At 47.9% G+C, this 8,323-nt stretch overlaps 1 protein-coding gene across 2 annotated transcripts in view; it reads right to left on the reverse strand.

Annotated features, from left to right (window-relative positions):
* LOC139753722 (uncharacterized) overlaps positions 1 to 7,908 on the reverse strand; it is a 74,830-nt gene extending 66,922 nt beyond the window's left edge. The window contains exon 1 of one of the 2 annotated variants that reach the window (XM_071670471.1): positions 7,815 to 7,908. The gene's annotated coding sequence lies outside the window, so the exon portion shown is untranslated. Of the gene's footprint in view, positions 1 to 7,626 lie in introns of both variants that reach the window. The other variant, XM_071670470.1, reaches the window with a different exon arrangement.
* Between the last annotated feature and the right edge of the window lie 415 nt (positions 7,909 to 8,323).

Here is an 8,323-nt window from a genome sequence, read left to right on the forward strand (position 1 = left end):
AGTGGAAGGGACGTGACCATCATGGATCAGTGGGGTAAGAGGAGAAACACGTACATGTTAAAGATGAATAAACATATACTTTACATGTTGCTGAGGAGACTCAAATATTGTCAGCCTTGGATTTGAAGCGAAATATTTATCAAGTCTGTTCTTAAACGTATCTTTGGTAATGCTTTCAACCACTCTTCACTCGCTGATTATTCCATGTGTTAATAATCCTGTTAAGGAGAGAGTATTTTGCCTCATTCGAGGTAAAACGTTTGCCCACGAGTTAGTAACCATTTCTACGAGTGAAATCAGACAAATATATCTTTATATTACGTTGCAATGTAGGAAAGTGTCTCATACAAAGATAGTGTTGTATCTAATATGGCTGTTAGAAAATAGTAAGTCCTAATGCAGCGATTAGCCTATGTATGTATGTATGATTCATGGTGAGGAGCCTGAGGATTGGCGGAATGCTTGCATAGTGCCAATGAATGACTTGTAACCCACAGTTTGCGTTTAGGTTTTCAAAGCTTTAGGTGACCAGAAACCAGAATATCAGCAGGAGCTGAGGGCATTATACTAACTTCTAGATTGGCTAGCCTGTTTGTGCGTGGATGTGAACAGGATGGGAAGGAGGGAGAGATAGCTTTTGGGTTTTGAAAAGGTCGCAGTTTCATTCTCTCTGATATTTCTGTATGCCTTTCTACTTTTCCCGTACTTATCAGTGTTTCCGATATCCTCCACTATCACATACAGCTTAGAAAAGACCCAGTGGTCAGTTGCTGTTTGAACTCCTTCGTATTCCTTTGTATATCTAGGGAGAGGAACCTGGATGTTCTGGGTCTGTGTGACACTAAACTTGAGGAAATGGGGCACATGTGGTTCTCGAATGTCTTGTATTGATAGGTAAAGTTTGGGTTAAATGTGAAGGCGAGAGGAAGAGTTGTGGGGACGTGTGAAAGAGCGTAAGAGAATGAGTTCAGAATTGATGTGGGAGGGAAGGAGAGTCGATCACAATAGGTGGGTGATTGCCATTGCTTAATTACTTGGTAGCAAGAGGAGTGAGGAAGAGAGGAGTCTTTTTTTTTTTAAGAGAAACTGAGTGAATGTGTCAGCCATGTTAAGGCAAGAGATTTTATACAGGTGTTCCCCAGGAAGCTGTTCTTTCTCCGACCCTCTTTAATTTCTTGCCACACGACTGTCTCTCTCCAGACATACCACAGTGTGAACGTCTTCAAATGCGGACGACCTCACATTACTCCCCCCCCAAACCCCAAGCACTATATAACAATAAACACGCAGCACTGCGCAGTCACAACAGAGGACTTGCTCCAAACAGATTTTCTTTGTCCCGTAGACCCACCATCGCCCTCTTGACTCCAGTTAATACATGAATCCAACCTGTGTCCTCCCATTACCTTGAGCGATCAATCTCTCCCCGCTCGACAAAAGTGCACCTATACCAGGCATCACGTGTGACACATGACATTCACTCCCCACATCACACACACACACACACACACACACACACACACACACACACACACACACACACACACCACGCCAGCGCAGAGCCATTAACAAACGTGATGCGTTCGGGACAACTCCCCAACACAGGTTTCGAACCTAAGAAAAATCAAGATCCCTCAAGTGTCCTGTACAAACGATATATCCACCTCGCTCAGAACTTCTCCTCCCCCACTGGGGCTTGGTCACCAGCCAGCCTTGCAAGACCACGCAAAACAGACCGCTTAGAACAATCAATGGCTGCTTATCAACTACGCTTCCATCACCTACACCACGAAACGAAAAATACCGTCAATACGATCCCACTTCAAACATGATTTGCACCATTTTTTCTCATGGCATTGACCTACTCCCACCCATGCCACTTCAGAGGCGCCCAGCGACCTTCACGCACCAATGAAAACCTCACATCCTCCCTCCCCAGCGTCACCCTTCCTCTCACAACCCTCACAGATCCTACCTCACACCCCCAGCGTCACCTCTCCTCTCACAACCCTCACAAATCCTACCTCACACCCCCAGCGTCACATCCCCTCTCACAGCTCCCACAAGATCCTACCTCACCCCCAGCGTCACATCTCTCGCAGCTCCCACAACATCCTACCTCACCCCCAGCGTCACATCTCTCGCAGCTCCCACAACATCCTACCTCACCCCCAGCGTCACATCTCTCGCAGCTCCCACAACATCCTACCTCACCCCCCAGCGCCACATCTCTCGCAGCTCCCACAACATCCTACCTCACCCACCCAGCAAACACCAAATCGGCGAAAGGTATTCACATTGTAAATGACTCGACAGGCACTAAGCAACCGTTTAGATGCATCACACTCGTTCTTATGCACTCGTGGGCACTAAGCAGCTATTCAACATTTCAAACAGCATCGGTTCCTCGTAAGGGAAAACCCTCCCGTCCAAAACGCAACACGGAAAGACGCGGAGTCCCTCCTATTCCTTCACCTCCCAACCCGTATCCTATCCAGACAAGCACGTCACTGCCCTTGCTGCCTTCTGCTCCTTGCCGATGGACGTGGCTGACTCCCTGAGCGCAGCAGAAGGTCCTGGGATAATCGAGGTATGGTAGATATGTATATCCTGAAAACGAAGGATCGTATTCATCTCAAGAAAAGTTTCCCATTTTCCCGAAAATATATATGGCGTAGGAGAGGCTTAGGACATCTCATAGCAAGTAAATTTGATCCTTCGAATTCGTCAGTAAGGCAGGGTTTCAATTGTCATATAGGGGATTTACGACCTAGAGAGTAATCAGTATCTTTTTAGAATGTTATTGGTATTTGCGATACTCATGATATGGTTACGTCTACCTTGTGTTGTCTACGTCTACCATGTGTTGTTTACGTCTACCATGTGTTGTTTACGTCTACCATGTGTTGTCACAGGTTCAGGTTACATCGCTCGCTATGTACATTACGATAAGGAAGATCCTTCACGAATTCATACCAAGGTGGGAGAAATAGCGAGAAATACAAAAAAAAGGTTTACGGGTAAGAAGTGATCTCACATCCAAGAAAATTTTTGTGGTGCTTAATTACCATTAGATAGCGGTAGATCACTCAGAATAGGGAGGATGTAAGGGTAACAAAGTTAGAAAATAGAATAATGTGAATATTTTGTGCGATTTGTGAGGAAGAGATGCTATATAGTGTATGTGGTCTTCGATTTGTTAGGAAGGACCACATGCTATACAGTGTATGTGGTCTTCGATTTGTTAGGAAGGACCACATGCTATACAGTGTATGTGGTCTTCGATTTGTTAGGAAGGACCACATGCTATACAGTGTATGTGGTCTTCGATTTGTCAGGAAGGACCACGTGCTATATAGTGTATGTGGTCTTCGATTTGTTAGGAAGGACCACATGCTATATACTGTATGTAATCTTTGATTTCTTTGAAAAGACCACATGCCATATAGTGTATGTGGTCTTCGTGTGTTAGCAAGGGCCACATGCTATATAGTGTAAGTGGTCTTCGAGTGATCCTCAACACCTGAAGAAAGTGTTAGTGATTTTTCGACTGGTGAGTTTAACTTGACGTTAACGGCCTTGATGATCTTGCCCAACCAGACAATCTACCTACCATCCAACCAAACAAACAACCTACCTACCATCCAACCAAACAAACAACCTACCTACTATCCAACCAAACAAACAACCTACATAGCTACCTACCTACCTACCAACTAACCAAACAACCAACCTATCAACCAACCAACCAACCAACCAACCAACCAACCAACCAACCAACCTACCAACCAACCAACCAAACAACCAACCAACTAACCAGTCTATCAACCAACCAACTAACCAACCAACCAACTAACCAACCAACCAACAAACCAACCAACCAACCAGCCTACCAATTAACCTACCAGCTAAACAACCAACCGACCAGTCAGACAAACAATTAACCAACCCACCATCTCGTCAGTTACACCGGGTATCGAACGGGTGTACACATGGTAACTTCGGTGCTGTTAAGTTTGTGTGAGTGTGGACGTGTAATAACTATAGTAGATAGTTTCTAACCACTTAGCAGCTATGCATGTTGTATGGTATGTGTAGATACGTGGAAAGGTCGATTTTCAAACGTGTGGACCGCGGGTATGATAAACAGATGTGTGGGAACTAATGTGTACAGCGAATGAACAGTGAATACTGTAATGCTGTGTGTGTGTGTGTGTGTGTGTGTGTGTGTGTGTGTGTGTGTGTGTGTGTGTACGAGCAACACACAGGGAATACACACCATGGGCCCATACCAGATCTGGTAAATCATAATAGCTATTCAAACCCTGCCATCTTTACCGCGTGGAGGTTACGCTTGTGAATTATATCAGGCAGCAAATGGCGGAGGTATTCGAAACGCGCGCGACCTCAAGTGGTCGGTATGGGGATGGGATGGAGGCGTGGGTGGGGGAATGCGCAGTGGGAGGAAGGCGTGGGTGGGGGAATGCGCAGTGGGAGGAAGGCGTAGGTTGGGGGGGGGGAGGGGGAGGGAGGGAATGCGCAGTGAGAGGAAGGCGTAGGTGCGGAAATGCGTGGGCAGGAGAACGTGTGAAGGAGAACATGTTTGCGTGGGAACAGGTGTAGAACAATTAGTTTGCCTAGGGAGGGAATGTGAGTGGGGTTACGTGGGATAGATTACGTGGGTTAGGTGGGATGGCCGGGAAGAATCATATGGCAGAGAAGAGTCCTACGTGTTGAATGCGTAGGCGAAGGTGGGCTTCTGGGAAAGCGAGATGATCAGGTGGTTCAGGCTGTACATAGATGTGAAAGTGCAGACCTTGAGTCCAAGTTGGACAGAGGCGCTGGTGACCGTGATTGCAGAGGCTGGCTGTGGGCGTAGGTGTTGAGGCAACACTTATGACACTTGGGTCTGTGTATGTTGGTGTGGGTGTCGAGGTAAAACACACACGACACTAGTCGTGAGTCGGTGTATGTTGGTATAAGTGTGGAGGCAACACACACGACACGAAGTGCGGATCTGTGTAGGTGTTGAGGCAACCTACGCAGCTTTAGGTGTGGGTTTGTGTATGATGGTGTGGGTGTTGAAGCAACGCACGTCGCTAGGTGTGGGTCTGTGTAGATGTTCAGGCAACACACACACACAACACTAGGTATGGGTTTGCATATGTTAGTTGTATGTGAGATGAGTTGGCTTTATATGTGTTGAGTCAATACACACACACACGAGACACTAGACGTTTGTGTGTGATGAAACATGACCAGCTGCAGACAGAAGAATCTTTGGCACTACAGTTTCCAGTTGTGAGTGATCTTCTGCTTGTCTTGATCGTACGTATGGTTCATATAATACGTAATCTGTTGATAAATCGATATCTCTTTTATGTTGCTAGTAAGGAATGATGAAGCTCCACACTCATGGAGAAGTTGTATAGGGTTGTCAGCTAAGATGGTTTGTCTCGGAGCAAAGCCTCTCTTCTGTGTACACTGTTGTCTCCAAGATCTGCTCCTACCATGGACCTGTGTGTTGGGTGTGGTGTGTTTGTAACCACTCCGTCATCTGCTTCACCATCCTCTCTCCATCTGTAGAGATTAGAAATTCAGGGAGCTCTACTGTCCACCCGCAGATAGCCTCGTCATAATCCATCATGTCTTCTGTTACCTGTCCCTTCCCATGTACTCTCATGTTCCTTGGTGAGTGTCGGAGACACTTGAGACGCGTCCCATCCTTGCCTGGGTTTACTGTTTGGTAACAAAGAAAACAAGTTATTATGTTCTTCACTGAATGTTTGAAGAGCTGTTAGCACGTGAAGTATACAAGAGGCTTTGAGGGTGGTTTGAAGCCCTTGTTAAGAGTGATGGTGTGAACGAGGGCGTGGCTGAGCGGCGGCAAGGAGGGAGGGTGGCTATAGCATGTGATATACGAGCTAGCTACTGCCTCATAATGGATGCTCATATTGACGTGCTCTGTCACCTGGCCTGCCTCCTCCCTCACTGCCACTTCATCTAACCTTCCCTCATGGAGTGCTCTGCATTGCCACACCTCGACGGTCTAGTTGAGAGAAATTTTGAGCAGAAAACCTTCAAAAATAAGCTAAGGATTGATGGCAGTGGATATTCGTTTCCGAGTAACGTGGATGAAGCTCGAGGAACAAGGAACCCTTAATACTCAAGATGAGATAATCTGGACCGTATGCATCTCGAGACTCTTACAACGGCATTCACCTGTCGACTTGGGAGCCTGGGTTACTCCGAACGCTACCTTAATATTGGAGGAGAGGAAGGGGTCGTATGCGTTATTCTGTGATAACAGAACGTAGCAGGTCTCGTGGCGAGGGTTGGGGAGGTGAAGCGCTGCTCCACTTCAGTCGGAGTCTGGCATTTCGCAAGTATTTATTTTTGGCTGGGCCAGAAAAATTCTGATGTTTTTTTGTTTTTCTCCTTTTTCTCTTTATTGCAAGTTTTCCGTTTCGCAGTCTAAATTAGATGTAGAAATACCATATATACGGATGGATAAGTTGTGTGTGCATATTTGGAGCTGTGTTTGTCTGGATGCCTCATTTGGGGTGTTATGGGGATTAAGTTGTATGCACATGGGTCCCCTAATTCACGTTTTCTTGGTCACCAGGTGTGTGTGTATATGTGACGATCAGTTGTGTACATACGTGGTCACCTGGTGTGTATAGGTGACGGCTTAAGACTTCAGAACTCACAGCTGCTTGGCATCGCACCATCTTGCAGTCCCAGTAGCTGCTCCTTGGCGCTCCGGGAGACTGCTTTGGTAAGGTAAGCTTCATATGATACCATGCATTACGATGCACTCCTTGTAAGAATCACTCCCCTCAACCCTCTGCCCTTCCAGTACCCATCCCGAGGTGAAGTCTGAGGTAGCCACCTGGTCATACTGGCTCACACACGACGCAACTGACCAACTGGGGACGTTGATAAAGGTGATAAAGGAATTACCATCTCAACACATCCATACGAGTGGCAGCGACGCCGTAAGATCGCCATAAGAGTAGCCCCTCCACTGCCATATGCATAGATACCCCGGAGTATTTGCTATACGTGTAGCAGCAGCCCAGGAGCAAATGAGTCGTCATCCCGAAAAATTGCCATATGAGTAGTCGCCCCCCACGGAGCACCGCCTTACGTTTGACCATTCCGACACACTGCTGTACCAAGAACAACCCTTCAGCGCAGTGTCGTACGACTCGCCCGCAACGACACATTACGACAAGCGACCCCCCCGTACCCGTCAGCTGACGTACAAGAAGCCACCGCGAACGACGTTTACCTTGCGACTTGTTAGTACAAAGCACTACCGCGCGATGGACCACACTACCGCGCGATGGACCACTCCCGGTACATTGCCGGCCGGATACCCAGCTGGTCACGGCCCCAAACGGGTATTCACAGCCGAACGAGTGTCAGCCTCCTCATTAGGTCCTCCCTCACTAGCAGGGAACCAGACACACTGGTTCATTAAAACAAAAAGAACCACCTCGACGCGTACGGACGTCTTCGCCCGAACGGTTTTGCCGAACGCGGTTGGCGGACGAGCTAGTCAACCCAGGGAGAAACATTACGGGACCAGACGTGGCAGGAACACAGAGTATGGTTGCTCACCTGTGTTGAGTCGCTGGTGTCACTGGCAGCCACGACGGGAGGAAACTGCCCTTGAAAATGGCCGGGACCTGGCATGTGTCTCCCCCTTCACCCCCTTACAACACCCCCACCCCTCCAGTCCCCCCCAAAACTCCCTCACACTCGCATCCCTTCACCCTTCATCCCCAGCAGACCCACGACTGACTCACCTGTGTGAGTGCCATGCTCTTGTGACCTATATATAGACTTGCTTAAGTCTTAACAGGACGACGGTACGGGAGGCGTCGTCGACGCAGCCCTTGCCATGCAGAACGTATCAGCTTAACTGTTGCCCATTTATGCCCCCACGATTCGCCACAAGAGACGGGATGGGCACGCAGCTATCCCCGGGCAGCCCATTCATTATCCCGTATAAAGCGCGAGACTGTTACATCTTCCCACGCATGTCAAAAGCTGGAACCCATACGTTCATTTCGTGGGTAATTAATTCCTCCTCTGCACGAAGGGAATGAGATTGTTAAAGCACCGACCTTCTAGTCGCCATCAAGTGTAGGTTTTGCTCGCCCGGTGGAGTGGATTGAGGTCTTCAGTTGCTGTTCAGTTACAAGTTCTTGTAGCACAGACGTGCATCATAACCTCCCTCCCCATCTCCACTCCCTCTCCCCGCCACACACACACACACACACACACACACACTGCTGCAAACCTGGTGGGTAGT

The sequence above is a fragment of the Panulirus ornatus genome, chromosome 15 (assembly GCF_036320965.1).
Source record: "Panulirus ornatus isolate Po-2019 chromosome 15, ASM3632096v1, whole genome shotgun sequence".
Taxonomy (NCBI): Eukaryota; Metazoa; Arthropoda; class Malacostraca; order Decapoda; family Palinuridae; genus Panulirus; species Panulirus ornatus.